At 38.7% G+C, this 9609-nt stretch overlaps 1 long non-coding RNA gene across 1 annotated transcript; it reads left to right on the top strand.

Annotated features, from left to right (window-relative positions):
- Positions 1-3649: 3649 nt before the first annotated feature.
- On the top strand, positions 3650-9523 carry LOC123385246. The gene is made up of 3 exons (XR_006597450.1): positions 3650-3737; positions 4663-4802; positions 9430-9523. It is a non-coding gene; the product is annotated as an uncharacterized LOC123385246 (long non-coding RNA).
- Positions 9524-9609: the final 86 nt, after the last annotated feature.

The following is a 9609-nucleotide window of genomic DNA, read 5'->3' as shown; positions in this document are numbered from 1 at the left end:
AATAGAAAATACCCTTTTATCTTTGTAATTGTATGCATGACTCTCCATTATTTCCTATTCCATACTTTGAACTAGATTTAAGAACCCTATTAAAACTAAATATTAGGTCTCATAAGTATTTTATATCCCAGTGCTCAGCTCATTTAACAAATATTTACTGAACATCTGTGTTCTAGGCAATGTTCCAGGTGCTGAGGATAAAGTAGTAAACACACAGACAGAGTCCCTGCCCTCGTGAGACTTATCTTTTACTGGGACAGACAGACCACCCCACAAGTAAATACATGAAATTATTAAGATGTGATAAGCGTTTTGAAGAAAATTAAAGTAGAGTAAGGGAGATACATAGCAAAGAGGGAGTGTTGGTCAGGGAAGCCTTTTCTGAAATGTGATATTTGAATAGAGAGCTGCTGAAATGAAGATGTAAGCCGTAAAACATCTGGGAAAAGTATGCTTTGGGCAGAGAGGACAGCAGGCACAAAGGCCATGAGATGGTAATGAACCAGAAGAAGACTATTATGTGGATGGAGTGGAATTGGGACCACATTTCACGCAGGGCCTCTGTAGGCTGCATGGTACTTTTACATTTTGTTAGTGCGCATTAATAGATTTTGAACAGATCAAGATTCTTTAAATCATCAAATCAGCTCTCACTCCATGTTCTGTGTAGAGAATAGTCTGTGGGGAAGGAATGTGGAACCAAAAAAAAACAGTTAAGAAGCTGTTTGATAGATCAGACAAGGGAGGATTAGCGTGATAGTGAAGAGGTGTTTCATAAGTGGCTGCAAGATCAGTGATGAGTGTAGCATCCAGGGAGCCAGGTGAAGAAAGTGTTTCTTTCTTTCTTTTTTCCTTTTTTCAAAAATGTTTATTTATTTTGAGAGAGAGAGGGAGAGAGAGAATCCCAGGTAGGCTCTTCACTGTCAGTGACCTAAGCTGGAATCAAGAGTCAGACGCTTAACCAGCTAGGCCATCCAGGCACCTCAAGAAAGTGTTTCAATAAGGAGGAGGACCAAATAAATGAATGCTTTGGAGGAGTTGAGCAAACAGACTTGCTAGTCATTGGTGGGCTGAAAAAATATGGTTTCCCTGGAGTAGTACAGACAAAATCCTGACCAGAGAGATTCCAAGAAAAGATGGAAGATGAAAAGTGGGGGCAGAGAATATAGACTGTGATGGAATTTTACTATAAAAAAGGGGCAGATAAGTGGAGAAAGAAAGTATTATTTTGCATAAAAATGATTACTTAATGGATTGAAATTCAAAACCAACACTTATAAGGAAAGATAGAAGGCAATGGATTTATTGGTAATTATTGGTCACTCACTCTAATCTTAAGTGGAAGCTTGAGGTCTTTCAGTTAAGAAGACCTCCTCTCTCCACTATCTTCTCTTTCTGCTTCTTTAATCTCTCTCTGTGCTGGGTGAGGAGAAAGAACTCACTATGGATCAGGGATGAAAGGGACTCTAAGGACCAGCCAGCCCATATTGCTAATAGTAAGTTCTAGAGGAAAGCAATAAAGGGAAAACCTGTAGATTTGTCCTAGGCGAAGTCTCTCTTGTCCCTTTTAGAATTGCTCCTTCTTATTCCCATCCTTTCTTGGCCATGATATTCTTTTTGGGTTTCTGCCCAGTGCTTTTGAATTTCACTTTCCAGAAAGCCGGTTGTCCTGGCCAGAACTCTTAATTAAAGATTGAAAAAAAAAAAAAAAAAAGAGAGAGAGGTGGGGGAGGAGAGAGGAGGAGAGAGGGGGGCAGTGAGAAGGGAGGAGAGAGAGAAAATTAAAACAATAAAAAACAAGGCAAAAAACCAACTCTAATTGATTCAGTTTAGAATGAGGAATCAATTCTTTTTGTATTTTTCCTTAGCAAAGAAATAAGATCTTAATTTTTTTTAATGTTTATTTATTTAAAAAAAATTTTTTTTTCAACGTTTTTATTTATTTTTGGGACAGAGAGAGACAGAGCATGAACGGGGGAGGGGCAGAGAGAGGGGGAGACACAGAATCGGAAACAGGCTCCAGGCTCCGAGCCATCAGCCCAGAGCCTGACGCGAGGCTCGAACTCACCGACCGCGAGATCGTGACCTGGCTGAAGTCGGACGCTTAACCGACTGCGCCACCCAGGCGCCCCAAATGTTTATTTATTTTTGAGAGACAGACAGAGTGAGAGTGGGGGAGGGGCAGAGAGAGAGGGAGACACAGAATCTGAAGCAGGCTCCGGGATCCGGGCTGTCAGCACAGGGCCTGACATGGGGCTTGAACCCACAAACTGTGAGATCGTGACCTGAGCCGAGGTCAGACGCTCAACCGACTGAGCCACCCAGGCACCCCAAAGAAGTAAGATCTTAAAAATATATGTATATTATCAGGCTGTGGACAGAAGAAAATGTAAAAAAAAAAAAAAAAGAAAGAAAGAAAAGAAGCAATCCTTTGACTGTTTTTAGTTTCTACTAATGACCAGCAAACATTAACTTATGGGCCATGGGGCACCTGAGTGGCTCAGTCAGTTAAGCATCTGACTTCAGCTCAGGTTTGTGGGTTTGAGCCAGGTGTTGGGCTCCACACTGTCAGTGTGGAGTCTATGTGGGATTCTCTTTCCTGCCCTCTCCCTCTCTCTCTGCCCCTTCCACGCTTGTGCTTTTTTTCTCTTTCTCTCTCAAAATAAACTTTAAAAACAAAGCAAAATAAACAAAAAACCAAGAACTTAGGGGCCAAACCTGGCTTACTATCTATTAGTGTAAATAAAGTTTTATTGGACCATAGCCATGCTAATTTGTTTACATATTGTCAGTGGCTGCTTTAATGCTACAACAACAGTGTTGAGTAGTTGCAAAAAGGAATTAGTTTACACTGTTTTTTTAGTTCAAAATCCTAAAATGTTTAGTATCTGGCCATTTTCAGAAAAGTTTGCTCACCCCCTGGTCTGTACTAACATTTCCCAAAATTGCCTTCAGTGACATTACCTCAGTGGTAATGAACACACAGGCATGGAAACTCTAAATTAAACAAGAGTAAGCTTATTTCCTCACTGTAGGACTTTACAGAGCCTTTAATATTTCACTATGGATGTGAGTCTCTAAAAGGGGATAAAATGTACCTTGTAGGTTTCAGAATAAAATCTTAGAGAATTAAGATGGTACAATGGTTTTGATTTCTAAAAATGCCTAAATTCTGGCCTGAAAGACACCTCTTCTTTCCATGAGGTCTCTGGACAAGTAATATCCACACAGAAAAATAGAGTGAGACCAAAATGCCACAGTATTAACAGCTGCTCAAGTGTCTAGTCCCTCACTGCAGAGCTCTCCTGCAAATGGTGACAGTGAAACACACAACTTGTAATGTAAGTTACATAAAGTGCTTCCTACCCTCCCCCTGACTTAAATCTTGGGGTATTACCGTCTCATGTTAGACTCATGGATAAAGGGCATTCTAAGGGGATTGTTGGGGAGCAGTATGGCAGCTTTGCAGATCGGGTCCTAGCCTAAATTATGTGCTTGGGAAAGATGAGAGAATGATCAGAGTCATGCCTGCACAAAAGCACCAGTTTGTAAATGGAAGTGTAAGAGAGAGAATAGAATCTTGTTTATACTTTCAAGGTGCAGTGTTTGTATCTGATACTAACAATGGTCCAGTCAGTATTCCGGAACTCTGAACAATTGGATATGTAATTCCTTCCCACGTGCAATTCCTCCTTCTTTGCTGTTGGTGGAGACAATTAAAGAAGTGCCCTGGCATGGTGAGAGGATGCTGTAGTGTGTCTTTCTTTACAATTTTCTGATTTTCCCTAACTTTTCTGACTTCCACATTTTTTTGTTTTTTTTATGGAATTCATTGTGAGACCACCATGAATCTTCTAGGACACACCCTTAGAGAAAGTTGGCCTAAGCCAGTGGTCCTCAGACTTTAGTAGGTATAAGAATTCTTGGAGATACTTAATAATAATTCATATTCCTGTATTTGTATTCCACCTCAGAGGTTCCATTTAGCAGGTTCAAGAATCTGCCTTGTTTTAACAAACTCCCCAAGTAGTTCCAAATAAGGTAGTCCGTTGGTCATATTTTGAGGATCAACTGTCTTGACACTGGCTGGAGAAGCAAAAGAAGTCTTCTTTTAAACTATCATTTTTAAGTGGTTTTCCTAGAGTTTGCAATATATATTTACAAAAAAGCTAAGTCCACTTTCACTCTTCTTTATCGCTAATAACTTTCCTTACTTTGAAGTCTGTTATGTCTGAAATTAATATAGTTATTTTTGCTTTATTCTGATTGGTGTTATCATGGTATATTTGTTTCTGCCCATTTACTTTTAATTTACGTGTGTGTTTACATTTAGCATGGATTTCTTGTAGACAACCTACAGTTGGGTCATGTTTTTGGATCCACTCTGACAATCTCTGTCTTTTAATTGCATGTAGACCTTTGACATTTAATGTGATCATTGGTACAAATGGATTAATATCTATGTGTCATATTCCTACTGTTTTCTGTTTCTTGCCCTTGCTCTTTGTTCCTGTTTTTGTCTTCCATTCTTTTTTTCTTTTGCCTTTTGTGATTGTAATTGAGTATTTTATATGATCCATTATATATGTGTGTGTGTGTGTGTGTGTGTGTGTGTGTGTGTGTATTAGCATATCAATTATATTTCTTTTCTACTTTATTTAGTGGGTACAAATGGAGTCTTTAAGCTGACATGCAATCCTACCCAACTCAGCAGAGAGGGTTGGAATAGAACTCCAGGCTGGGGAACTAAGTTTGCATTTTACTCCAAAATCAAATATCTTCTTGGGAAACCTCTGACACAGGTAAGCAGATGTTCTAGACTTTTAGTTTTATATTTGAGCAAACTTAACTCTCAGAGGCATGGTTAACAAATTGGACCTAGGAAAATTTGGAAGTCTTAAAGATTATAGGCATTCATTGTATGTTATGAACAGTTGAGTCATTTTCATTAAAAAAAAAAAAAGTATTTGGAGGAGTCTTTTTTTTTAAGTTTGTTTGTTTATTTGTTTAAAGAGAATGAATCAGGGAGAGGCAGAGAGAGAGGGAGAGAGAATCCCAGGCAGGCTCCTCATGGTCAGTATAGAGCCAAAGGCAGGGCTCAAGCTCATGAACTGTGGCTCATATCATGATCTGAGCCAAAATCAAGAGTTGAACGCTCAACTGACTGAGCCACCCAGGTGTCCCAATATTTGGAGGAGCTTTTAGGGTAAGACCTCAGACAGCCTAAGATTCAGTTCTTTGGGTTATCTGAATATGCTTTCTGGGAAGTTATAACATCTCCTTTTCTGGAAATTATTTTTTCCAAAACATTATGAATATTAGATGACATGAGAGAGCTCAACGAGTTTGCAGACTGTTTATAAGAGAGATGAAGATTTACTAGAACAACTAAAATAGAGCTATCTGCAAAGAGAATGAGCTGCCTTGGCAGGCAGCAAACTTACATAACTAAAATGTACAAGTCTAAGATAGGTTGTGGAGGGAATTCAAATATCTCACCAGTTCTAGGGTTTTAAACTTTATTTTAATATAATTTATTGTCAAATTAGCTAACATACAGTGTGCAAAGTGTGCTCTTAGTTTTGGGGGTAGATTCCCGTGGTTCATCACTTATATACAACACCCAGTGCTCATCCCAACAAGTGTCCTCCTCAGTGTCCATCACCCATTTTCTCCTCTCCTCTACCCCCACCCACCCTCATAAATTTTAAAGTCCTTACCAGTTCTGAAATCCTAAGTCTGATGTATAATCATTGCATGCCATGTTTTTGTTGTTGTTGGAAAACAATGGCAATTTTGTATTTTATTTCTGTAAAAATAACATATGTGTCCACTTGGGGGTAGTAAAGTATTTTTTCAGTATCTCTAGGGAGTCTTCTGTATTTCCTCTGCAAATACATTATATGTATAAGTGAAAACAATACCAACTAGATGTTATTTTATGTCTTTTATTTTGTAGGTGACAGTTTCTTCTAGTGTATAAACAAACACAATAGGAATTATGAACAAACACAGCTTTTATTTCCCTTTTTCCCTGTAATACCCAGGAATTAAAAACATACAAATTAAAATTGTTTTATCAGCAACACATATGCCCAGAGGCTGAATGACATTAGTGTTAATTCTTTAATGGTTGTTTCATTATGTTCAATTCAATTCAATTCAATTCAGTAAGATAGTCCAAAGATGGTTTGAAAATTCCTGGGTTATAAAGATACACTAACACTTGAATCATTCTCCTCTTAAACAATTTCAAGACTTTCACATTTTTATTATAATAACAGTAACATAACAATTTACTGTAAAACTTAGTGGGTTAAAATAATGCATCTTTGGGGCATGTGGGTGGCTCAGTCAGTTAAGCAGCTGACTCTTGGTTTTGGCTCATGGTTTTTAAGTTCAAGCCCTGCATCGGGCTCTGTGCTGACAGTGCAGACCCTGTTTGGGATTCTCTCTCTCTCTCCCTCTCTCTCTCTCTCTCTCTCTCTCTCTCTCAGCCCTTACCCTGATTATGGTCATACTCTCTTTCTCAAAATAAATAAATAACCTTAAAATAATGCATCTTTCTTCCCTCATAGTTTCTATGGGTCAAGAATCTGGGCACAGCTCAGCTGATAACCCTGGCTCAGAATTTCTCATGAGGCTGCAATCAGGGTGTCCACAGGCCTGCAGTCCCTTCAAGGCTTGACTGGGTTAGGATCTGCTTCCAAACTCACTGACAGCTAGCTTCTCCAGAGAATGCTATGTAAAGAGGGAGGAAGAGCCTGCTCAGTAGAGAAGGCAGAGTCTTTTCATAACCTACTCTTGGAAGTGATGTCAGTCATTTCTCTCATATTCTATTTGTTAGAAGCAAGTCATTAAAGTCCAACCCACACTCAAGGGGAGGGGGATACCTAGGACATGAGTACCAAAATATAGGTATCATTATAGGGATCCGTTTAATAGGCTGCCTAACACAGATGCAGATTTCACATTTTAACTTATTTCTCTTTTGAAAAATTACTCAACAGCATTTAATAGTTAATGGGATTTTTATTTTATGGATGTGGTGACCAGAATCTGTCTTGTACTGGTGTCAGTAGACATGATTCTGGTCCTTCCTCTGTGTTGACCAGCTGCAACACCTCAGGCATTTAAATCCTGAATTGTAGTTTTCTTGTCAACAAAAAGAGGCAGTTGGATTATACTCTTTACTCTCCTTTGTAGCTTGGACATTCTTTCCCAACAAATGATCAAGTTCTGTGCTAAGGGGGTCCAACTCTTTTTCCTTTAGATAAGAGTTCCTCAGTCTCAGCACTATTGACATTTTGGGTCTGAGGATTCTTTTTGTTGGGTGAATGCTGTCTTGGACATTCGAGGATGTTGAAAATCACTCCCGGCCTCTACTCACTAGATGTCACAAATAGCTCCTCTCTTTGTGACAATAAAAAATGTCTCTGACTTGGAGGACCACAGATCTAAGCAAAGCTAACATACAAAAATTATTTGCTTTTCTGTAATATCTTGATTTTTTCCCTTAAGGGAAAAAATATATATAAATTAATAAATATACAGATGTTAATAGTTTACAAGAATTTGTAATTTAAAAGAGAGGTGATCTTTTGAGGTAGAAATTTAAGACCTAGAGATAAGGTGTTTCTGGTGACTATAGAAGGGTGGGTAGGGGGCAGGGGTAGGACCCTATTCATGCTAAGCATGAATCATACTTATCCTACAGAAAAAATTACTAGAGAATAATTTCCAGGAGCCACAGAAGTGATTGTGTGAAAGTACTCATGAGTCCTGTGATGGTTAATTTTACATGTCAACTTGACTGGGTCATGCAGTGCCCAAACATTCGGTCAAACATTATTCTGGGTGTATCCATGAGGGTGTTTCTTGGATGAGATTAACATTTGGATCCATTTGAATGAGCAGACTGAGTAAAGAAGATTGCCCTCTCTGATGTGGGTTGGTCTCATCCAATCAATTGAAGACCCGAATAGACCAAAAAGGTTGAGTAAGAGGGAAGTTTGCCTGCTTGATTGCACTGGACCACTGGTCTTCCATCCTTGGACTGGAAATTATGCCATTGGCTTGTCCCTACTGGTTCTCAGGCCTTCAGACTCAGACTGGAACTCTACCGCTAGCTGTCTTGGGTCTCCAGCTTGGTTACCACAGATTCTTAGTCTTCTCAGTTTTCATAATAACATGAGCCAATTTCTTCTGTTAAGTGTGTGTGTGTGTGTGTGTGTGTGTGTGTGTGTGTCCATCTTACTGGCTCTATTTCTCTAGAGAATCCTGACTAATGCAAGCCCTGAGGGAATTTATAAATAAAAGAAAAGATGGTCATGGGAAGACTTCTGGGGAAAATAGTTGAGAAGAAAATAGTTGAAAAGAGGATGGATAGGAGAAGTTAAGAAAAGTCATAACTTTTCTAAGAATCATATTCCAGGCCTCAGCACTATGTAACACTTGGAAAGTCTCTCTTTTTGCCACAGGTTCCTCCTATTGCCATTCTCAACTCCTAGGCACTGTAGACAAGGAATCTCTCCTTGACCAAACTTTAGTCAGGCTCCTTTGAGCCTTCTTTTTGATAAAGTCTCTCCTTGGCCCCCATCTTTGGGACTCTAAGTCCAGTTTTAGCAGTGGATCCTGCTAAGCCAGTTTATAGAGCATCCTTCTTCCCATTGACATCCGATCAAGTTCTTTAATTCTGCCCTTTATCTAAAGAAGTTCTGCTTCCCCTCCCCCGCCCTTGATACTTAACCAAGTTCCTCTTAGTAATTTTGCATCCACTCCCTCACCCTGACCATTGGCCATAAATCCCCACTGGGTTCTGTTGTGTTTGAGTTGAGTTCAGTCTCTCTCCCCTATTGCAGTAGTCTATCCCTTATTACAGTGGTCTTACATAGAGTCTTCCTCACCATTTTTAACAAGTTCCTAGTGCAATTTTTGTTTTATTTTACACTACACTGCAATGAAAGCTCCAGTAAATAAAAATTACAGGGGGCAGATTAAGACTAGATTCTTAGATATTTCTTCAATTCATGTCAACGTGTGACTTTAATTTTTTTTCTACTCAGCATGAACCATGTAACAGTTACCTAGGCATGTCTTAAAGCTATGCCTTTCTGTCAAAAATCGGTCCATATGTAGGGAGTATAAGGTAATTTTATAGCTAATCAAGTAGATATAAACCTATTGATAAAATCTTCTTTAGTAGACACAAAGACTAATATTATGTATGTAAGAATTATGCTATTTTTAGATTTTGCTTTGTTTTCTGAATTATCCAGATTATAGATTCTCCTCATTCATTCAAATGTAGTGAGATATGTGAACTGAAATTGTAGTCAGGAGAAATCAGTCCAAATATCAACCCTGCCACTCACTGTTTTATCTTGGACTAGTCACTTGTCTTTTTTTTTTTTTTTTTTTTTGCTTTAGATTGGTGGTATAGATTTGTAGCTAAGAGTCGGAGGTCTAAATTTAGAATGGAATTAAACCTCATCTTCAACATTTATTAGCTGTGTGACCTTGGGTAAGTTATTTAACTTCTCTGTTTCAATGTATTTTTCTTCTATGGAATGGGGATTATAATAGTGCCCATTTCTTGTGACGTTCTTG

Source organism: Felis catus, chromosome A1, assembly GCF_018350175.1.
Source record: "Felis catus isolate Fca126 chromosome A1, F.catus_Fca126_mat1.0, whole genome shotgun sequence".
Lineage (NCBI taxonomy): Eukaryota > Metazoa > Chordata > Mammalia > Carnivora > Felidae > Felis > Felis catus.
The sequence above is the reverse complement of the archived record's forward strand: the minus strand, read 5'-3'. Positions and strand labels throughout refer to the sequence as shown.